General features: G+C 35.9%; 1 protein-coding gene across 1 annotated transcript in view; it reads left to right on the forward strand.

Moving 5' to 3' along the window:
• Positions 1-8,720: 8,720 nt before the first annotated feature.
• The window catches only part of LOC106621440 (putative fatty acyl-CoA reductase CG5065), a 75,346-nt gene continuing 58,900 nt past the window's right edge, over positions 8,721-25,166 (forward strand). The window contains exons 1-2 of the mRNA XM_070109329.1: positions 8,721-9,141; positions 9,730-9,957. The gene's annotated coding sequence lies outside the window, so the exon portion shown is untranslated. The remainder of the gene's footprint in view (positions 9,142-9,729; positions 9,958-25,166) is intronic.

Raw genomic sequence — 25,166 nt, forward strand, 5'->3', positions numbered from 1 at the left:
GGCGAAACTGAAGTCGCAAACGCGCAAGCAGTCAACAGGTAGCAGAAAAGCAACACCAACAATAACAATAGTAAATACAATATGCACAATAGGCATGCCACTATAGCAGAATAAATAACATGCCGAAAACAGCGCAGTAAATCGAGTAGTAATGGACGGCGATAAGCAGAAGAAAAAAATAAAAAATAAAATTGTGAACATAAAAAAAAAATCAATGCAAAATACATAGCGACAGCACAAAAGCTTCAAGAAGTGGAGGTATGAGTATTTGAAAAATTAGCTCAGCCGTATTGAGCAGCGTCGCGCTGGCTGGATGCGCCGCTGACGTTCCGCTTAACATTTTTCCGAAGTCGAAACCGAAACCAAACAACTACCAATGATACAACAACCCGCCCGACTGTTATGCTGTTAGCTAAAACAGCGCGATATCACTTCCTCGCTCACGAATGGGTTAAAGCCAAAGCGTGCGCAGCCGCTGTAGGTGCGATTAACAGCTTTTCCATTTAAAACTAACAGTTGACAGGTTAACAGTAATAACGGTAATTTGTTGCTCACATTACTGTCGTGAAAATAAGTAATTTGCATTCTGTTATCGAAAATCGTAGATGCTGCACGAGCGACAAAACGAAAAAATTAACAGTGAGCTGTTAGTTGCTTCCAGTACTCTGACAATAAATTGCTGTTAATAGCAGTAGTCATTGCGAAGAGCTGTAAATATCAGCTGTTATTTTTAAAGTGTACTTTAAATTTTAAATGTATATAAATGGCAACAAAATTTATTATTAAAATGATTCATTAATTAATTATTAAAGTTTTTCCGACAAAAACTTGATTTTTACCATTCAGTTTGCATAGCAGCCTTATGATGTAGTAATTCGATCTCGAAAATTTTTTCAGATACTTAGCGTTGTCTTAGAGAATAGAACGTGGTAAGTTTCGTGCAGATATTTCGCCAAATACAACAAAAAAGTTTTTCAAACAACAACTTGATTTTGATCGCTCAGTTTGTATGACAGCTATATACTTTAGGGATTTCATCCCGAAAATTTATTTCGATATTGTAGAATTACCTTAGATAATAATCTCTGTCAAATTTCGTGAAGATACCGTGTCAAATAAAAATTTTTCCATACAAGGACTTGAGTTGAATGGTTCAGTTAGTATGGCAGCTCTATGCTATAGTAAAAAGACGTGTGCAAAATTTTAGAACGATATCTCAAAAAATTGAAGATTAGTTCGCATACATACATACGGATCAATTTAGCTTAAATATTACCCAAATCTATATGTATTCCACACAGTTGAACTTATATATTATGCAAAGTAAAAAGTTCGTTCGGTTTTTATCTAAGAGATGGCGTTATTGTCCATAGTATTAGGGTTACGTGTCGCATCATGTCATACTGGCGCTGAAAACGTGTTTATTCGCGCTAAAATTTTGTCTTTGACAGTTTTTCGATTGATTGACTCAGTACGTTGTGAGCGCTCGTCAAAGATGGACACCAGCAAAGAGAAAATTCGCTATATTTTACAATTTTTCTTCGATCAAGGCAAAAGCAGCCAAAGCGACAGAAAAAATTAATTTAGCTTATGGGCCCGATACTGTAAACGAACGTGTAGCACAAAAGTGGTTTGCTAGGTTCCGTTCCGGTAATTTCGATGTCAAAAAGATGCACCACGCATCGGGAGCTCTGTCGTCGAAAATTGCGATAAAATCATGGAAATAGTGGAAACAGACCGTCACGTGAGCACTTATTTACTTGCTGAGGAACTAGAGATAAGCCAGAAAACCGTTTGGAACCATTTGCATAACCTTGGATTCAAAAAGAAGCTCGATGTTTGGATGCCGCACGAACTATCGCAAAAAATCATGATGGACCGAATTTCCATCTGTGAATTGCTGCTGAATCGCAACAAAATCGACCCGTTTCTGAAGCGGATTGTGACTGGCGATGAGAAATGGGTCACTTACGACAATATCGAGCGCAAACGGTCGTGGTAAAAGCTCGGGAAGCGGCCCAGATGGTGGCCAAGACCGGATTGACGGCCAGGAAGGTTTTGCTGTGTTTTTGGTGGGATTCGCAAGGACTCATCTACTACGAGCTGCTCCCCTATGGCCAAACGCTCAATTCGGCCCTCTACTGCCAACAACTGAACCGCTTGAAGGCAGCACCCATCTAGAAGAGACCATCTTTGATCAACAGAGGCCGACTTATGTTCCATCAGGACAACGCCAGGCCACACACATCTTTGGTGACGCGCCAGAAGCTCCGGGAGCTCGGATGGGAGGTCCTAATTCACCCAACTTATAGTCCGGATCTGGCACCAAGTGATTACCATCTTTTCCTGTCCATGGCGAATACGCTTAAAGGGGAGAAGTTGGCCTCAAGAGAGGCCTGTGAAAATTGGCTCTCCGAGTTTTTTGCCAATAGGGACGCAGCCTTCTACGAGAGGGGTATAATGAAGTTGGCATCTCGTTGGCAAAAAGTTTATGAACAAAACGGCACATATTTGACTTAAATCGGACAAATGCACACAAAGTTATTTTTACCTAATATTACCAAATCAGACTTTGCCAAATCTTAAATGCCTAAAACATAATTATGTGGAGGTTTTATGCATATTTATATATTCATTGAGGAAGTATGTTTAAATTAGTCTCTGAGCATCTAGCTTTTTCAAGTGGTAAAATATTAGGTACACAGACAAAAAAGCTTCCGATAAATTCATCAGCTGCCTAAGGGTGACATACAACTTGCTGGGCTCACTATCTACAATACTTCTGACTGAAAGGGGATACAATATACTAATATAAATATACAATTGTATTTTCGATAGGAAACAAATCAGTCTCATACCAATGCATAAAGGGTATCAAGAAATTTTCTGGATGACTTATGGAGCAGAACCAGCAATAAAATAAAATAATTTATTGATTAAATAATTTATTAAATAATTGGTATAGATCGGATGGTCTTCTATCTACAGTAGTTAGATTTCACACAGAAATTTCTTGTTGCATTTTCTGACTCATGTTTTGATAAGAAATTGGGAGTAACAACGAATACTCCACCATAAGTGTTTCTTATGCAATCTCTCTTAAGTAGTTTCAATTTTTTTTATATTTTCGACGACATTACTATTTTATGTGTTTTTGCAAACTAATGGATTTCGGCGTTAATATTTTCAGTCAATTATATAAAGTTAACTGCACTTTTTAGGTTATGACAATAATGGTTTGCGCGTAAAGCTACGCCTGAAAAAAAATATGCTTCTGCGTCAACTGATGTACGGGTTATGCACCCAGGTGGGGGGTAAAAATATATAATTAATGGCTGTATTATTTTAGTTTCTTTTGATTATCGAAATTTGTATAGCCAAAAATACAAATAGCGTTTCTGCTTCGCTTGCAGTTTCACGAATTTGCAATGGCAGCGGTTTTAACGGTTCATTTGTTTTGCATAATAACTCCTAATGATAAGAGTGTGCGAAACGAAATGCAAAAGAAAACACAGAAATTAAGTTACACAGTGCATGAAGACATCGGGTTTCTTTTGTTAAAGCCGGTGCTTATCCATTCAATTGTTCGGGAAATTATAGGGACGTTAATGGTCATTACGATGACGCACATTGATGCGCGCAAAAAGTGACTGCTGGACTGAATTATTTTTTAATTTTTTTTTATTTTCATTTACGAAAAAATTCAAATAAAATTCACTTTTGTTAATAGATGCGAAGAAGTATGATAATATGAGTGTTAAATGAATGCAACCAAATTTATTTTCGATAGCACAAGTTGTAAAACGAAAGTTTAGAGTCACAATTCAATGAATAATACCATGGATGGCAAGGAGCTTGAAGCTATTCGATAATAATATATTATATCATAGGGACGAAAGAGGTATTAGAAACTGTGTTTACATAGTAGAAGAGCACTTTTTTACTCGTCGAAAAGTGCGTTGCTTCTGCAATTTGACCGAAAGTTGGCATATTTGATCCCTGTGAATGTTTTGCTCTACTCCAGGTAGCTGATATAGATCATATTATTATAGTCGAAAAGACAGTCTTCGTTTAAATAATAGATCAGTGTGACGAACTGAGTAAATTTAGCCATGTTCGTCTGTCCGTTGCACATACATAGACAGATATGCCAACTAATCCCTAAGTTTTTGAGATATCGATTTGAAATTTAGCACCCGTCCGAGCCAAGATCCAAGGAGCTATTCATTTGTCGGAACGGCCAATATCGAACAAATATAGCATACAAACTGAACGATCTGAATCAAGTGCTTCTATGGAAAACTTTTTTTCTTGGAGAGATATCTTCACGATGCTTGGTATGGGTTATTGCCTTAGGATATGGTGTCTTCGAAGAATTTGTTTAGATCGGATCACTATAGCATATAGCTGTCATACAAACTCAACGATTGGAAAAAAATGCTGACATGGAAAACTTTTTCATTTGACGAGATATCTTTACAAAATGTGGCATGTGTTATTGCCCAAGGCATCGGTGCAATTTTCAAAGAAATTATTCACATCGAGTCACTATGGCATATAGCTGACATACAAGCTGACCGATTAAAGTTCTTGTAAGGCATCTTTTGTTTTTATGAAGGGTGTTATAGCTTCGGTGGGGCTTCGGGATGATATACAAAATCTTTCCAAAAAAAAATTTTATTTAGAGATAATTTTAATAATATTTAAATGAGTTGTTTTTTCAATTCAACTTTAACACAAATCTGTAAAACATAAGTGTATACATCCATCAGTTAAAAATTAATAAATGTATAAATAGTAATAAAAGCATGAAACAAAAACGTGCAAAAAATATCAATTATTTAGCAAAAGATAAACAGATGACATAGAAATCTTAATCGACTAAGTGAAAAAGTCAATCAATCACCTGCGTATACAGCGTGTATGTGCGTGTAAACGTGTATTAATATGCATAACTGCACGCTTAATTTATAATTAGCTTTTGTTTTTGCTTTAAGGTCATAAATTATTATAATATGCAAGAGTGGCTTATAATTGTGGTATGTATGCCATTGCTGCTTTTGCGAATCATCACTGTTAGAATAACAGAAGTCGTCTAACCGTATGTAAAAGGTTTGATTTTGACAGAGGATGCCACAGCTTTAACTAAACAATGGATCAAGTGAGAATTTGCTAGTGTTATCTTAACGGCATGCTGACTACTGGGCTACCGTTATTATATAAACTTTGCGGAAATATCAGCTAAGTAGGCTAATTGTGGCTTACTAAGTGCAGCCGCTAATCGACTGGAGGTTGTGTGCACTTCCGCTTGATATTAGCCGTGACTTTAAATTTACAGTGGAAATATTTAATAAATTAAGGTGATTATTTTAGTGACAAAATTTGGGATGATATGCATTATCACTTATTTTCTACGGAGTGACACATTAAGTTAATTTTTTTTTTGGCGTTAGTAATGCGATTCTGTTGCCATTGCCTTTGGGTCCACATAGTTATTACGAAATCATAGGAAGAGGATATAAACCATATACATTCACAAAGGGCGAATTCTTACTTTATAGCAAAAAAATTTTAAGCACCGGCGCGGTTTCTAGCTTTCTATCACATAAAATACTATTAAGTTGGCTGAATATTTCTAACGTTTCTATGAAAGGAAGCCACTAGTATTGAATCCATATGTTTTGAAATCTGTTAACACATAGGTATATGTAAACCGTTAAAAGACCCCTGTCGGACAATTCGTTCGTTAGCTTTTTGAGTGATGCAAGTTTCAACATTTTGACTCACTTTTTGGTATTAGCAGCATGCTTATAGTCAACTAACCGATTATTCAACCTTTAGGTGGTTTTCTAAGATCCGTTCCGTGCGATATAAGCTTCAAAGGTGATTGAAGTGGATGTTCAAAGCAACTGTTACGGCCGAAATAATCAAAAAAAAGTATGTGCGGCACTCGGGGACTGCCGCAGTAAAGCTATTGTATAGCATTTTTTATCAACTTTTGCAATTATAATTATATAATTATATACTTGTATTTATTTTTTTTGCAGTATTTTTTCTTTTTTTTGAGTTTCAATTTACACTTCTTGAGCGTGTTGATCGATAAGATTTTCTCTTATTGAATAAATGTGAATTTAATATTATTTAAAATATTTTTTTTATCTTACAGTACATGTAGTCTATTCAGGAATTTTTATCATTGAAACTATAGGTTTATGGTAACTGACATATTAATATATAAGAAACATAAGAGAGACTTTATATTCTCTAAATATCTGAAAAAAACCGCGTCAATGGTAATCCCATATTTTGTTGTGGATTCTTGTGAATCATTATTCATTTTCAAATTAAATTTTCAGAAAGAAAAGTTGTCAACCGCTCTGATATTTTATCAGCAAAGTTATCAGCCAAGATAAGTGGAAATTTATTACCATTGATAATCTGATTGTAATACCAAATTTCAATTGTATTGTTCAAATCAGTTCCAGTCAAACGAGACACTGTTCCAAAAGTTGGGGTAGCTAATCAAATATTGAATAATTTATTTTTTATTAATTAAATTTTTATTAAATTCTATATTTTTATTTGCCATAAATAAAATTGAATCTTAAATAATAATATTTTTGAGTCACCCTGCTCTTGTTAGGTTTATTTCCGTTATGGAATCTTTTGATTCAGTCCCCTCACCCAAAGCCCGCGATAGAAGGTATGCAATAGCTTAAAAATCAACCAAACTATTTTGGATTATGCTAAAGTGAAGTTGATCGAAGAAGGGAACGTATTCAAAAATTTGGGATTGCTAAATATACAAAGTTGTTGCCGCGCGATCGTACAATTGACCAACAACACAATGAGTTTTCGATTTTCACCAATTTTGGTTTGAATAACGAACTCCCGAAAATGGAAAACAATTCTTGTCTTATTGGCCAAAGTTGGCCGATTGCTTGCTTCCAGTACAATCGTTGACCGTGTAGATCCTAATTAGGAGTTTGGCAGCAGGGGAGCAGGCAGGGGAGCAACTCATAATTAATGATTCCCTGTCAATAACACCAAACATATAGCAAAACCTTCCAGACAGTCCATATTGGCGTGGCCAATTTTTGTGTCAGCTCACCGCGATCCATCAGATTTGTTTGCGTTAACTCATGTGGCACCCATACATCGAGCTATTTTTTGTATCCAACCTTATTTAGATAGTTCCAAACGTGTTGTGGTACAATGTTTGGCTCCTGCGAAATTGAAACAGTGCTTTCTTGAGTGTCGGATCCAACGTTTTTTATTACTTTATCGATATTTTCGAGAATTCACCTTTCAGATCATATTAACTATTAAATATAACCTTAATAACTTAATTTTAATTGGATATTAATTTTATCTCGAGCAATCTGGCAACTCTCTATTTAGGCGTGAAAGCGGCTAACAACGATGACCGATGACAAACCGCAAATATGTTGCAAACAATTCATGCGTGAGAGTCGCCAAAGATTGGCGAATGAACGAACAAATCTATGAGCGAACGAAAGAGTACGAGGGCTGCTATCAAAGAAACGAATATGAAGCGCGTACGCTCGCCAAGAATTAATTGCGAACTTTACATACAGACATGTATGCTCATTCGCACATCATGTGCCACTACAAATACTTAAGCATAGCTGCCACGCCGGGTAGCGGTGCCGCTCTTTCAATACAACGCATGCGCTGCGCCAAAACGACCTTCCGACACACTAATGCCACCCCACCAACGCCGCCGACCCCTACTCTGACATCGCCTACAAACTGACAGCGATGTCACCGACTCTCCAAACAGCACGCCGCGGTGTGAATGGGTATGTGCTGTTATTTCATACTTTTGTGCGTTTTACCGTGCACACGCGACCTCTCTCGCTAATCCAACGCAAAATTTGCATACCAACTAATTCGTGCAATGATAATTGACTAATCGTCACATGCAAAGCCAAAATTGAAAGTGCTCACGCTGCCAACGCGCTTTGCTGACTCAGCCTTATGGTAAGACGAGGTTGACGACAGCGGCGGCGGCTGGCGACTGGCTCTTCGTATAATTATTATGAAACCATTAGGGCGGTGTTGTATGCACGCGGCAGCAAACAACACACTTGCCGCGATGCGTCTATGCACATATGTCACAGGTCTGACATGAATTTGTGCGTGTGGAACAAAAGTGTGGCATACAAGCCAAATGCTCAATGAGCACCAACACAACGACCGCCGCTTTGGTTAGGGGGTGAAAAGAGGCATAAGGGTATGCCAAAGCAAATATTGGCACGCCGCAACCGAAGAGGGTGCCGCAGCGACAACGAAAGGCCAATATGTGAGTACGCTGAGTGTATAGTACACAGGAGAGTAAGTTAGATATGAAAGTTTTCGTGTAGTTGAGAACTGCGCGCTCGAGCACGAAATATTTTGTGAGTGACTTATGCTAAATGAGCGAATTTCGGTAACCATCCATCCATGTGCCGCATACAAAGCCATGTGCCATAAACGGGGGAGGCCGTGATGTTGTTGTTAGTGACTAAATGCCATAGATTGCCTAATGCAATTCGGTGGTGATTTCGGTGAGCTTACGTACTTATTTACATATGTACATACATATAATTGGTCGCAAGAATTTTTTAAGAGTGAAAATTATAGGTTAGCAAGTGTCGGCTGTCACCCTTTACGATTCAGTATTGGCGTGTACTCGGCACATACGGAGCAGTAGTTGATATTCACGGCGCAAGCGAGCAAAGAAGATCTGAAGAACAAAAACACTTTACTGTATGTCGGACGGTCAGCGCTGTGTCTGTGAATAATCATCACCAGCAAGAAAAAAAATATAATTAACTAAAAATCAAAATTGTTGAGTCAATTTCTACTGCAGTGTGCTGAGCAAATACTGTTATTTGACGAAACCTGATTTAATTGTGCGGTATTCAAAGGTTATAAAAAGGCGTGGAAAGTATTTTTTTTCGGAATTTCAGTAGTGTTCAAGAGAAAAAGTGTCTCAGTGTGTGTGCGCTGTTTCTGTGAATCAGTTTTTATAACAAAATTTTTTGGATAAGCCTATGTCGATAACCAGCTTCTAGTGGTGGTGTAAAAAAAAATGCTAAAAATCGGTTGCGAAATTTCGATTATAAAAAAAAGAGTGTGAGTGTAAAAAAGTGAAGTAACACTACTCATTGTAAACCGATACATGTGTGAAAATCGCAGATAACTTTGCAGGAAGTGAGCGAGAGTTGGATTAGAGTGGCGCAGGAAGAGGAAACGAATAGCAAGTGCAAGCAGGCAACGAGAGGAGCAAAGGAAGGAAAAAGTATTGGTAGCGATAGTAAGAAAAAAGCAGTAAAAGTAGCGGTACAGAAGGATATACTTGTAGAAGAATATGAAAGAAGAAGAAAAAGGAAAAGAAGAGGAAGAAATAGAAGAAGAGGAGGATGAAGGAAAAAGAGAGTATAGCAGGCAGAAATAGAGTATTGGCTAAGCAAAAATCAAATATAAAGAGTGAAGCGAAGAAGTTTATTTAAAGTTAGCGGTACATGATGAGTAATTGATAAGAGCTACAGATATAAAGAGATAGATAATAGATTGATAGCAAGCTAGCAAAGTAAAAAAGCGGGAAACAGAGAGAATCTAATGAAGGAAAATCAAGCAAAATGTGCAAACTAAAGTACGAATAAGTAAATAAGCTAAGAATAAATAGTAGTATACAATATTTAATTTATTTTATTTAACAAGTTAAAAATTAGCACAACTCGGAAGAAATAAAAAAATAAAAAAAACAGCTGAACCTCAATGCAGCAATAACCATAGTAGCTATGATAAGAGGGGAAAAAAATTCAGTGAAAATTACATAAAAGCAAACAGCGATTAAAACCGCAGCGGAATTTACAACCATATCCGACTCAAAACGGAGTAGAAACTGAGTCGAAAACTTTCGCAGCAGCATTGACATAGAACTAATGAGTAAGTACAAGTTTGTATTGAGGAGTTTATGAGTGGGTGAGTGAGTTTTGTTAGACAACTCAATTTTTTTTCCAGATTGCTCCTTTGTTTTCTGCTCGTGTATCTGCTACATTCCGAAACTCTCGAACGGAAACTACACTAACAGTTTGCAAATAATTTCGTATCGACCTTTACTATGCCGATAAGCTTTATAATACAGACCAATCACTTATGAAGCGGAAATACCGGTACTTTTAGATCGCATTTTGTGAAATAGGGACTGGTGTATTTTTCTGATTTATATGGCTAGTTATTGCTACCAACAGGAGCTGATAACTTTATATTAATTAACTTTAGGAATTCTTACTCTGCCAAAGACTACTATTTTTACCTCAAATTCAATAAATCTACTTGGTACATAATTCAGACAGCCTTGAGATATGTACATTAAGGACCAGAAAGTAATGTTTTAATCTTACCGATTATTGGCTAGACAACTTTCGTTGTGATTTACGTGAGTACCTGCCGGCGACGGCCTAACCTTACGGTGCTCAAAAGCACAACGGATCAAAACAATGCATGCATCAGCGCTCAAATAACGCAAGTTACTTACAAGCATTATTTGGATATCAATTAGTAAGGTGGAAAGGACATTTATTCCACCTTGGTCGGGTTTGAGGCCGACCTAAAACCTGTGCCGTGCGTAGATACGGCACCTGGTTGCTTATGCAACTCCACATTGAACTGAATTTTTCAGTTCTTCCAACATTTAGGTAGCTTGAACTTCAAATGTCTTTTCATTATAAGGAAACTCATTTAAAGTCTATAATATCAGTTCAAGCTGAGTATTATAGCACTATTTCTAACTATGCTGATATTTCGTGGTAAAGCTTAAAAACAGACGTAGTACATATGGATTTTAGTCGCCTCTTACGACAGGCATACCTTACCGCGGTCAAATTCTACACCCTACCTACCGGGGGCTAATTGGTATAGTAGTAGCAAAAAATTCTTTATTATAGTCACTCTTAGATCACTCGGGATTATTGTTCGACAATGGTAAAACCGTCGAATAGATGGTTCAGATCGGTACACTATAGCATATAGCTGACATTTGAGTTGACCCCTCCAAATCAAATACTTGTATTGTAAACTTTTTTTTGACAAGATATCTTCACGAAATTCGGCACGGATTTTTGTTCAAGGCAAAGTGAAGATCTTCGAACAAATTGTCGAACAAATTATCCACTATAGCATATAGCTGGCTCTTAAGCTGGCCGATCTTCATGAAATATCATTTTTCCTTATTATGTAACCTTAATTCGACTTGTAGGTTGTTTATATCCAACGACGTCGCTAGAAAGAACTAGCAAAACCTTTTCCGTTGGATGCAAATTGTTGGCCGATTACGTTTTTAGAATTATTTACACATATAATTTTTATAAGAAATGCGCCTGAGATGGATATTATAGCTTCGGACCGCTCAAGTTAGCGATGTTTCTGATTTTTGAATTGATTTAGCGCGCGTGTAAAAGATTAACTATAAATAATACTACAATTGAGGCTGAAAAGTTTGAGAAACATATAGTAATATACAACCAATCTAGCCGACTAAATTGTCACTATCATCAACGTGTGAATGTTACTATTTTTATGACCTAGCGCAGCAATTTTGCACATTTGCAAGAAAAAAAAAGGAAAGGTACCCAAAGAATTTAAAAAATTAAGAAAACATAATAAATACAAAATACTTTGTTTGAGTACAAATTTGCAAACACACACACACAAACCTATATGCTGTATACAGTACGCAATAGACGACGCTACGAAATCTACGACAAAAAAGGTATTTTTAGCACAAGATTTCTATACGGCACTATCACCCCACAGTACAAAAGCGAACGCATGAGACCTGATTGTAGCAGCAGCGTCAGCTCATAAAGTGTCGCACTTGAGGCATTTAAATGCCTTTAAGGTGCTATAAACTGATGCCTCTATGCATGATATATATGTATATATATATATAGGGATAAATTAGGGTGAGCCAAAATAAACTAATAACCAATTTATGTATAAAAATGAACCAACATACGGAGAAAAAAAAATTGCCTGTAATGCCGTGAAAAGAGGAAAAAATATATCGTTAGAATTTTTTGAGGACCGTTAGATTTTTGTGCAGAAAATAAAGAAAAGACATATAAGAACTCTGTTGTTTCGACAAATCTTGTTTATAAACGTTAATTTTTAACTATTATCTTTTATTTGAATATTTAATTTCGATTTTTTAGTGAATGATGTAAAAAAAAATAACTTAATTTTTTGACTTTTCCGCTTTGGAAACCTTTCAAATATACGAATGGTTGTATGAAGAGAAATCCCACTGTGAATGTGTTTTTTGCAAATTTTATGCTTTATGCAAATTCGCGATGTAAAAATTTATTTATAAGTTATGGGATTTTTAATGGAAAACAAGAAAAAACGTTAACTTCGGTTGCACCGAAGCTATAATACCCTTCACAAATTTATAATATTCTTTACAAGAATTTTATTTTGATCGGCTAGTTTGTATGGCAGCTACATATATGCTATGGTCTGGTATCTGAACAATACATTATGAGATGTCAAATTTGGTACAAATATTTCGTCAAATCAAAAAGTTTTCTTTACAAGGATTTGGATACGATCGTTCAGTTTGTATGGCAACTATATTCTTTAGTAATCCGATCTATAGAATTTCTTTGAATTTTGCATAATTGCCTTAATCAATAATCCATGCCAAATTTCGTGAAGATATATCGTCACATGAAAAATCTCTCCATACAGTCACTTTATTACGATTGTTCAGTTTTTATGGCAGGTATATGCTTTAGTGACTTGATCTGAACAATTCCTTCGAAAATTGCATCGTTGTTTTGGATAATATCCTTTGCCAAATTTCGTTCAGATATCTCCTCAAATGAAAAAGGTTGCCTTACAAGCACTGCATCCGATCGTTCAGTATATATGGCAGCTAAATATATGCTATAGTGATCCGATATAGACGGTTCCGACAAATGAGGCTTCATGGAGAGGAAGTGTGCGAAATTTCAGACCGATATCTCAAAACCTGAAGGACTAGTGCGTATATATACAGACGGACGAACAGACGGACATGACTTAATCGACTCAGCTCGTCATGCTGATAATTTACTTGTATATATATGTATAATTCATTGGGTCTCCGACATTTCCTTCCAGGTGTTACAAGCTCCGTGGCAAACTTATTATAACCCTGTTCAAGGTATAAAAATTATTTATGTGTCATTTGATTGGGAAACTTTAAATAATCGACACTTCTCAAAACTAAGCTAACAATTCTTCGTAGCGGAAATAATTTTTTCTCTCTATACAGGTTACTTTAAAACCAAAAATCGATATTAGTTTTTTTCTAGCGCACCCTAATATGCATATAATGTATATGCAAATCATTTTGAAAAGGCGACGCAACTGTTTTGATGTTATATATATATAATATATCTATGTATATATGAATTTTATTTTGTATTTTAAATATACTTTCTTACAAGCATTCTGTTTATTTATGATAGACTTAGACGAAGAGCAACAAAAAGTAATTTAAGTACAAAAATTAAAAATTTGAAAACTTAATTAACAAAATTTAATGCAGAATTTTCCGCTCATTTTCGCCTACTATATACATACACATACATACAGAATTTCACTTGTGCGAAAAATCACAATTATTATGTCATTGCGACTGGCATTGAAATGTGAGGCGCACAATGGCGACACATAAAAACAAGAAATAAAATTAGACGCAAGCATATAATTAATAAAGGAAACCTCAACTGCATTCCAACCGACAAACTCGCCACTTCCGTTTCGTTTTTCGTGCGCAATGCGAAATCGCCTACTTTGCCAAATAAGTTATCAGGCTGCAGCTTGCTATTTAAATCCTCAGCGCACGCCATTACGCTGATTGCGACAGGCATCAGTGCAAAAAATTAATATACAATTATAAACTCAAATATACATACATACATATATACATACATCGCATGTACTGAGCTGCCATTGTAGCCAGTATTCGGCATTCACCGCTTCATACTGGTCCATGCGATTTGCAACCACTTGCTTGTACTCAATTCAACATACATATGCAGTTTCATTTGTCGTCTCGGTTACTGCTCCATTTTGTCACCCCCATTAGTGAGCGCTGTCCGTTAGCGCATACCCACACCTCTTTTCGTTGGTTGCCTCCATCCACCATCGTTCGTCCGTTCAACCAGCCATACTTAATTTTTTTCTACGCTGCACACATTGTTGTTTTCATTTCTTCACTTTATTTCGCAGGCTCGTCTCGGTCTGTAACATTGCTACTGGCTTTTGTCCATCCGTCTAACGGTGTTCGGTGTGTGTACAAGTGTCCGGTATTCTACTCGCCATCAGCTCATTCATTCATCATATGCACTCAGAATTGCAGCATCCAAGCCTATCTTCGTTTATGCGCTCACTTTCTCTCTCTTTCGCTCTCATAAACGGTATATTGAATTGAGAGTGTTGTTGATAGCAGACATATCCACTCATTGCTGGTCAGTTTGGGTTACTGTGTTGCAGAAAAGTTTGTTTTGCATGAGTTTAATTAAATATTTTGTAGAGAATTTGGGTCTTGGTACCGTTAAAAAACCCTTTCTTTAATTTTCTTTTCTTATATGTAGTATGCTTATGTGCGTAAAGAGAAACGATAGATTGTAATGAAACAACTTCTGTTTTTAGTGGGAAACTTACTGGGAAACACTTTTCCATTTAAAACCATCTCTCAGCGGCTGATGACATCACAAAAGGCACCCAATATCATGTAGGAATTTTCAGTAGGATAGGTCAAAAAAATAATATTTTTTTTCGTTTTATACTCCGGAAAATTTGTTAATAAACGCCTCTTAGAAAGGCTCTCCAAGTATGAGCTCTTAATTGCAACGGGAAGGTCCCACGACTAACCGTTTACTATTTTTTTTTCTGATATCGATACATTATATCTCGCTTCCAACTACTTAAAAATATATTTCATTTTGTGGATCTTATAGGTTATTAACAGTTGAAATTGACTGCTTTACACAGCAGGTTATGTTAAGTTAGCCGCGAAGTTTTTTAAAGCCAGATGGAAATGTCTGAGACCCTACAAATTATATACGAGACGCTATATGCTCGAACATATATCAATAATTAGCGTGACGAGTTGAGTCCATTTATTATTATTGCCCCCTATCAGTGCATTTTTCAAGTAATTTATAAGCTTTTTCCTTTCGTTATAAGTGTTAATGATTGGAGCTTTTGCTCTAGTTTTATGCTGAAGGTAAAAAAATATGTTTTATCTTTGCGTACTTTGATAGCAAGGCAAAATGAAGCGCATATACATGTATATACCTGTATGTATATATGTATGTATTTAACAACTTAGATGGCACGCGGCAATATTTAATCACCGTAGGTGTTAACACTCAAGCGAGTGGCCACTTCATTAAAGTTGCTTATCTTCGGCGACGGAGTGAGTGGATTTAATTTACAAATAGTTTTAAATTTCTTATCTGTTTTATATAGTACCTCATAAGTAAAAGTAATAAATGTAAGGGTTAAGTAGATTTTGTTAGCGCCAAAGTACGATATATACAGTGACGACTTAAAGGCCACGCACAACATTACAAAAAAAAGTTTTAATTCTAATTGTTGGAATATACTTAGTTGAAATATAGGTGCCTTTTAACGTGTTACATTATTGGTCGTCACTGTGTATATGTATGTATGTATTTACATATGTAGGTTAATATTGGTCGTGTTAAATACGTTATTTTAAAGTTTGTTAAACCAAACAGCTAGAGTTGGTGTCTAATAGTTAGTTTTTTTTTTTTGTATAACTCTATTCACGATCCCGAAAATTCGGGATTAATGTAAACTACCATTCGGGATTAGTTTCGGGATTACTTAATTTTAGTAGGACACATCGGAATTCATTTAACCAACCGTTTGTCATTAATATTTTGTTATGAAATTTCGGGATTCATTTAACCAACAATTCGGGATTTTGTGTAAAATATTTTTTTGTTAGAAATTTCGGTATTCATTTAATCAACCATTCGGTATTTCTATTGTAGTAAGGAATTTCGGTATTCATTTTATCAACAATTCGGGATTTATGTTTAAGTATGAAATTTCGGGATGCATTTAACCAACAATTCGGAATTAATATTTAAGAAAAATTTTATTTAATTAATTTAAGCAACTATTCGGAATTTCGGGATTAACATTTCTTAGTTAGAAATTGTGGGTCTAATTCAGCCAGTTATTTGGTTTTGCGGTATTAATATGTTTTATTAATGATAAGCATTTCGTTTACAACATTATGATATCATACTGTACTCCAGAAGCAGCCGAGTGCCGGTAGCGCGCCTAATTGCGGTTCGTTTATCGAATTATTGGTTGACCTATAGCTAGATATTTATCATCAACTTTTGGTTATAAAAGTCAGGAGGCTGATTATTGTATCAATTGGATGTCTAAAAGCTCGTCTTGATAAAAAAAAGCAGAAGGCTTTAGTTTTTAAGCGCTACAACTGCTACATATGCACATAAGAATTATATTCACCAGGAATGCGTAGATGAGAAAGTGACATCAGCATGCTTTTCATGTAAATTTTTCAGCTTTTGAGAAATCGTTTGATATCGGTATTGTAATCACAATTCATAAACCTTATAATTACAGAGTATATCGCTTTAGTTGATAAGCAGTATTTATTATCAACGCTTGGTAGTAAGAAATCTGTAATTTTAGAGATATATGTACATGTATATAAACCTGTCATACATTCAAACATTAAAATATATAATATATTTAGTTTGTAAGTTAGTTGCCGTAATTGACAAGCGTTTCTTTCATATAAAAGTATATGGGGTATGATAAAGTCATAAATGTCTATTTTAGTACGAATCATAAAATACTTCTTTCAACAAGCGTGTATTTATTACATACCTACATGCACACGTACACATTTACACACATACAAATGTAAGGCGGAAAAAGCCGGTAAAAACACTCAAAGCGCCAACTCACTCATTTACAACACGCAGCGGTAAATTGTGAACTGAGTGAAAGAGTGTGTGACTACGGAAGAACAGAAAGCATGAGCGAAACCAAAACGAGTGCGCCGAGCATTTGGGTCCATACAAATTCCGCGCGGTCGTGATTTGAGCGCAATTGTGTAATGATGAGCGAAATTTACAATAAAGCGCTGAGCAAATGTAAGCAAAGGGACCAACAGTATTTCGATAACCGGTGCGAAGACAAGAAAGGGTGAAAGTACATGCACACAGTTACACACTCGCTTGCCTGCATGCATGTGTATGTGTGGCGCTATGCGCGGAAATAGCAAACAAAAAAACAAAACGCGTGGAAATGTAAAATGAAAGACTCGCAAAGACATTTTAGCATTGATTTTCAAGGCAGTTGCTGTCGAAAAGGCGGCCGCCACTGCAGCAAATGCGACGCCACGACACGCCAGGCAGGCACGCGCACAAGATTGAGTATAACGAAGAGCGTTGCAATAAATTATTCAAAGGCATTAACGGTGGAACAGTGAAGTTTGTGCGAAAAGCTGAAAGGAAAATAAAAGTGAGTGCAAAAAGACAGATGAGTATGTTGTAGAACTTGCTAGAAATTTGGTGGTGAAGTAAAATAACGGTGAATGATTTTTTATCATAGCAGCAGCAAGGCAATAAACCAGCATACAAATGATAAATAGATAAAGTAAAGCGGCGAAGGTGCACACCCACATATAGTGTATGCTTATAGATGTGTATGTGTGTGAATACAACTGTATAAAATTTATATATTCGTACATGGTTTAGTGGGTATATGCGTGAGAAGAGCTGCTGAGCAAAAACGTGCTTGCCTGCCTCGCTAGTTTGTATGAAGTGCGCAAAGTGAATTAAATAGCAAACAACAACACTCATACAATTTGATAGCATTAATAACACGCTTAGTTTCTTGCAAGTGTGCGCGTGTATCGGCACTTTTGCCGAAATTCTTATGCATTTCACCGCATTTTTATTGATTTATTCGCATGTCGCTGCCTATAAGCGTGCATGTATGTGTGTGTGTGTCTAAAAATCAACAATCAAATATTTGTGCTACTGTGTATATAAACGAGAGTTGGCTATAAAATGCAATTATTTGGTGAAAAATACAATAAATGTTTGTATGCATGTATATGTACATGCATATGTATACAAAAATGTGGTTATGTATGTGTGTATTAATTTATATAAGCACAATTTTGGCGCTTGCCACCAGCCCACAGCTAGTGTTACAAAATGCACACATACACACACCCACATGCAAACATATGCATCGCACATTCACATTTGAGTTTTCTCATTTCATGTTACGTATACGCCGCGTAGCACCTCAAGCTGTGTCACAGTAGCCCAAAATTATACTGATATAATTTCAAGTTTTACGCACAAAAAACAGCAACAAATTATGCCAAACAGCTGGCGGTTTCATTGTATCATTGCTTAGGTGGAGTTTGCGACCTCTTTAAGCCAATTTTTTCTACAAACAATGGGATAGCCCTTAAGGTGTCTGTTGTTTTTGTTGCTATTTATCGATGCCGCCAACGCGTCGTCAAACAAATACTTCTTTATTGTTTGTGCTTACGTTTTTATGACTTTTTGTTGTTGTTATATTGTCATTGTAAGTATAAAAACAAATCGTTTATGGTTACTGCTGGCGGCAGCTCATCGGTATGAATCATAACCGCACAATAAATGTGAAAATGTGTTTGTGTGCATTTGTAAGCAAAAAGGAGTGCATTATGTGTACGTATGTGTGGTGTATATGATATGTGTTTGTGTAAACATGAATATGTGGATATTTATAAAATAACTGTCATAGCTATAAAATGATACCGTACACATGTGAATGTGGGCTTATGCGTGTGCTGGTGAAGTACAAAAGTCTAAAGTACAAAAATAATAAACTCGTATAAGCGTGAAAATGAAGGAATGGAATTTATGTGCTTTAGCAGCGCAAAGACTCAATTAATATTAAAAAACTTTTTTTAACATTAATAAAAACAAAAATGCTCGAATACCCGTTACAAATAAAACTTTATTTTGATCGTTTAGCTTGTGTGACAACTATATGCTGTAGTGGTTCGATCTGAACATTTTTTTCTCATATTTTAGCGTTGCTTTGAGCAATAATCTGTACCAAATTATAGCTATATTTTATAGTGGTTCGATCTGAAGAACTTCTTCAAATATTTTAGCGTTGCTTTGACAATAATCCATGTCAAATTTGGTGAAGATATCTCGTTAAATAAAATATTTTCCAATTGCTTCGGATATTACACTACTTGGGGAAAAAACACGTGTACAAAATTTCAGATTGATATCTCAAAAACTGAGGAACTAATTGAACTTATAGACAGACGTGTATTCGTTTATTTATATACACTTATGGACAATACTTTAGGAAAGTCGAAAAACTTTGTAACTAATGCTCTAAAGCAAAAAAATTAAAAGGAAAATACTGGTCGTCTAAAAAAAACTGGACTGATTGATGATCGCCGTATATTTCTCATGGCAAAAAAGAACCCTTTTCTGACTGCTGAAGTAGGACTAAATGTTAACTCATGGACAATTCGGCATCGATTAGTGAACGGTAATCTACCGGGGCGTAAAGCCAGAAAAATTACTCTTCTAAGAAAGGTCCATATACAGAAGAGAAAAGCTTTCGCCGCTGAACATAAAAATTGGTGCGATCCCACTTGAGAAAAAATGGTCAAATATTGGAGTGAAAGTGACGAAGCAAAGATTATTTCTTATGGAAATGATTATAAAAGAACTGTCTGTCGCCCTATAGGAAAATAATTTGCTTGTAGGTACACAAGAAAAAGACAATTCAGCATGCGGGCGGAAACATAATGGTTTGTGAACGTGTTGCTACCATATGCTGAAGAAAACATGCCGCTGAGATGGAGTTATCAATAAGATAGCTATCCGAAACATACATCGAGTTTGGTATCTGAGTGGTTAAGGGATGCAAATGTTACCTGCCTAGTCAATATCCTCATCTCAACCCGATTGAGAACTTGTAAAGTAACCTTAAGAGAAGATTGGCAGCCTTTCCTCTTTAAAATAAGGTGCAATTGTGGCGAAAAGCAAAGGAACTTTGGGATTCTATCTATTAGGAAATTGCCAAAAATTAATTCCATCTATGCCGAATAGAATCGGAAAACTAGTGAAAAACCACGGAGGATATACAGGCTATCAAAAACCCAGCGACCGAGAACTATTTTCTGCATTAGTAATCGCGATAATAAATAAATATCTGAAGAATTACAACAACAATGCTATATAACTTTCCAGGTGTCAGGTATTTGAAGCAAGCGCACCAGTGAAATTGATAAGATTAATTACGATTTCTCAACGTTATCATCAGACTAATCATCATGATAATACTAAAAAAGTTTAAAAAAGTGCAGTTTGCGCAAAAACTAACTGCATGGAATACCATTATAAAATTGTTACAGTTATGTGATCGCTTATCTCTTCTTATCAAAAGAACAGTTAGACTCAATCTCCGCCGCCTTGAAAACGCCTTGTTTGGAGCTTGTTTTAGCTGTTATTGACATGCTATTTTTATTGCTCTCCACTCAACGCTGTTCATTTTCTCTATTTTCTCTAACTATAACTGTAAATATTTTTGTTGTTGTCTTTATGGTGACAGTTGTACATTTAATGGTGACCACAAAAGCTTTGTGTAAACCGCTTGCCGCGCAGGAAGAGCAAACAACGCTGAATACATACATATATACGAATGGCTAGTAGCTGCGCCCAATGCAGCCGGCGTCAGCAGCAAAATTGCATTATGTCACATTTTATCGACAACAATTATCATTGAAAGTTTATCATTGTTGTTGTTGCATGTTCTGATTTGTTGGTTTTGCCATTTTTCGTTTGTTTGTTTGTTTGTCTATGTGGGTACTTATTGTTGTTCTGTTGACGTTGCTGACCGTCAAATATTATTTCGTCGACGTTTGGCTTGTTAGTAGTCTGGTTGTCAGTTATGCTGTCGCTGTAAGAAGACCATTTGCGGCTTGCACAGTACGTCAAATGTGTGTTTATAGCAAATAAAAATAATATTAACAAAACCCCAGAAAAGCAATTTCTGTGCAGAGCTTTTTGTTGTTGAGTGAAGCTTTCATTTTGATACTGAGCTTTCACACTTTCCGGTTAAAGCTTAGTAGATCATAAATACAAACAAAATAAAAATAATATTTACAACATGCGAGAAGGATTTCTTTTCTAGAGCTTTGAGTTGTTGAATAAAGCTTTCATTTAAATACCAAGCATACTTCATATTTTTCAGTTTAAGTTTAATATGTAACAAATACATAAAAATAAATATTAGCATTAATAAAACTGGACAAAGAGTTCGTTTTCAAAGCTTTTTGTTGATGAATAAAGCTTTCATTTATATGCTGAGCTTTCACACTTTCCGGTTAAAACTCAATACGTGATCAGTACAAATCAAATAATAATCATATTAATATAATAATAAAATCAATATTTCTCTAAAGCTTTTTGTTAATGAGTAGAGCTTTCATATAAATGCTGAGCTTTTACCGTTTTCAGTTAAAGCTTAGTAGGTGACATATAAAAATTATATTATTACATTCTCTACCTTTTTGCTTATAAATAATGCTTTATTTAAAGATACAGCTTTCACACTTTCTAGCTAAAGATATAAATAGTGCATATATATGTAGATCGCAAAAGCTTTATATGAATGCTTTAAGTTATGTATGAAGTAGAGATTATTCGTCTCTAATTTGTAGTATTAGTTCGCCTCTTTAACTTTTTACCTTTAAATATTGCCCAATGTTCTTAATTACTTAAGAAAGCTCATAATCTATATTTTTTCAGATGATGTTGATGGCTTTTAAGTTTCACTTGTTTTTTTTTTTTCAAATCTGTTGCCGCGTTGTCCATCCACTGCCTGTACTTTTGCATTATCTGCGAAAATATCGCTCATTTGTGAAAGCCAAGAACGGAAATTAAATTGTGTGCACAAGTCGACTGGGGAAATTGTTGTTTAGTAGACTAGTTGAATGCGCATACTGTAGGTAGAGCGAGTAAAATGTAAAACAAAGTGATTACATAATTTCGGAAATTTACTTAGTGTGAATGTATAAACTTATATATATATATATACACATATAATGTCTTGCAACATAACTTTAAAATCCTCAGTGAAGGAATGTAGAAAATTATCTTTGTTAAAAGCTTGAACGAGCTTCATCTCCTATTGGAAATTGTGACATTTGATTTTACTCGACCAAATGGAGAGTGCTACTAGTTTCTGTTTTTACAGTGTAGTTTTTAAGAGACTCTTTAATGTTAAGAATATTCTTAGAACTTTAAGTTTCAGAGAGAACCTTTTTATAAAATAGTTAGATCAATTAAAAACGGAATTATAAGGAATTCGCAATATTAAGTTTACCACGAAATTTATTGTTTTACAGAGGGAAACGTCGAAGACCATATAAAGTAGATATGCCTATAAATGATCAGCGTGCCGAGCTGAGTCGATTTGGCCATATTCGTCGGTCTGTGCGCGGATTAGTCTCTCAGTTTTAGAGCTATCGATCTGAAATTTTGCACCCTATCTTAAATCCCAAGTAGGTGGTCTGCCATCGTTATTTGCCACGTATTAATTATACTTAGGAAGCACATACGCATATAATGACGAAACTAAGTTACTAACTGTAAGTGACTATATGCTTATGACCAACTCAACAATACCATTCCTTTGTAATGTACGTTGTTTATTTCATTTTATTTTTATAAATTTTTTCATTCATTACTTTTTAATATACTCCAACACACTTTGTCTCATTCAGTGTCGTATTTTTGCCAGACCCCGCTCTCCTCTACTGTTCCCATTCATTTGGTTTATTTTATTCATTCATTTAGTGCACTCATTCATTAGGTTAATTATCCACTGCGGCAATAAGTACACGGACGTGCTCATATGTATATGTATAGGTATATGTCTGTATACAAAACATATGAATATATGAGTTTCGTCTAGCCTAAAAGAGATATTCGTACGTGTATATTCGTATATAAATATGTATACATGAAAGCGCTGGAATCGCTATCCTACTGCTTTGTACTAGAACTCAGCTCTGTCTGTAGATGGATTTTTACTAGATTTGTACATACAAGTATGTACCTACCCATTGTGAGCTTTGTATTTACATAAGTACATGCAATTACTCATACGAAGGGTTTGCGAAAACAGTCAGTATAGACAGACGAAGTCTAGGTAAAAAAATGTTTGCTCCTAGGAGAAAAACTTGAAGACCCCTCACTTTATGGAAAATATTTGAAGAAAGCATTTCTGTTCTTCAGTTTTTTCCTTAGTATCAGCCTATATGTTGCTTTTATGGTAAAACCAGCACAACTAAAACTGAAATAGTTTTATTTACTAGGTGGTATAAAATCCTAGACGTTCCTCTGCCATCATTCGGAGGCTCATGTCTTCAACCTATTGATGAGGTAAACTACCTAGGTCTTATCCTTGATAGAAATCTTTCATGAAGGACGATTGCTGTAGAGGAGATATAGGAAAAAGGTAGGAACTCTCAGCAAAAGTTGTGTTTAGGCCCCACAAAACCGTAGTCCCGCCAGTAATGTTCGCTGATGTATTCGTCTGTTTGAGTTCGCTCGAAAAGGCCACATTCGTTAAGAAGCTTGAACGTGTCCAAAGAGCAGCTCTCATCGGCATCTCCGGTGAACTGGGGACTACATCAAAAGTAGCAGTTTTTGCAATTTTACACATAGCACCCGTGGACATTGTCGGTAGATGCATTGCTGCGTTCTAAGGCTCAGGGAAGCTGGGTATATGAAGGCGTTCGAACAAGGGACGTCGAAACTCTTCCTCCTTCAACTGCATTCCTGAAAACTTGGATCACTGCTTCGCGAAGGCTCCTAACGGTAGGTTTTCTCTGCTCACATGCCGACGAAAGATTTGTGGATGGGCAGGAGTCACTGGAGTACAGGCGCAGTGAGCTTTTTCACTGATGTGTCGAAGTTAGGAATGTTGAAGGAAAATATTTATATAAGGAGCTCTCCGTTAAACTTAATGCTACGGGCCACCGGACCACTGTTGTGTTGTTTAGGCAGAAGTGGCTGCTATTAAAGTAGCAGTAGCTGTACTGCTACGAAGTGCAGCCTCCACTTCAGGGAGGTGAGCATTCAATCCGCCAGCAGAATGGCAATCTTAGAGCTGAGCTCGCTACCGCTGCGCACAAAGCTAGTCAAAGAGTGTCTGTCCTCACTAGAAATAGCATCAAGCTACTTTATCATCAGACTCATTTGGATGCCCGGTCAAAGCCGAATCGCTGGTAACTACAAAGCCGATAAGCTTCCATCGGAAAGGGAACGAGTAGATTTCGGATATTGCATTCGGCACCGCTGAGATGAGTCCACGACATTTACACGATTAGCGAACTTGACAAAATAGTAAACGACTGTGTATCTAAGAAGTTTACGTAGTTAGCATTATGAAATATGAAATAATATGATTGCTAAAAATTTGTATGAAAGCTCAATTATTACATATACTAAAATACTCCTCGAAGAAAATTAATTTTCAGATATCTCCTGAATATTTGCAATGTATTATTACTCATACTACGCTACTTTATCTTCTCTTTCATGGTCATTATATCATCACGTTTTCGTTGATGAATTAAATTATTTTTTTTATGTAATCAGCTCGATTATACGCTCATGCTATATTATCCTGTATATATCTATTTATATCTATTCTCCAACGTTGCAACAGCGGTAACTACTTAATAATTATTGAGCACTTTCTTCTCTTCAATGCTCTTCGGTGCACCGTTCGTATCATTCATCGGCTGATAATCAACATGCCATTATTATCAATGGCCTCATTATTAGCCATTGTTGGCAAAATAGACTGCATATACCTACATATATTCATAACCATACCTATATATACTTTTATGTGTATATATGTATGTGTGTTTATTAATTTCAGTTTATGCCATGAGTTACACTTTTGCATATCCCATTACACTATTTTAATTAATTTACTGCGCCCCACACTTACCCTCCTGCCGGCTGTCAACTCAAATG

Source organism: Bactrocera oleae, chromosome 4 (assembly GCF_042242935.1).
Source record: "Bactrocera oleae isolate idBacOlea1 chromosome 4, idBacOlea1, whole genome shotgun sequence".
NCBI lineage: Eukaryota > Metazoa > Arthropoda > Insecta > Diptera > Tephritidae > Bactrocera > Bactrocera oleae.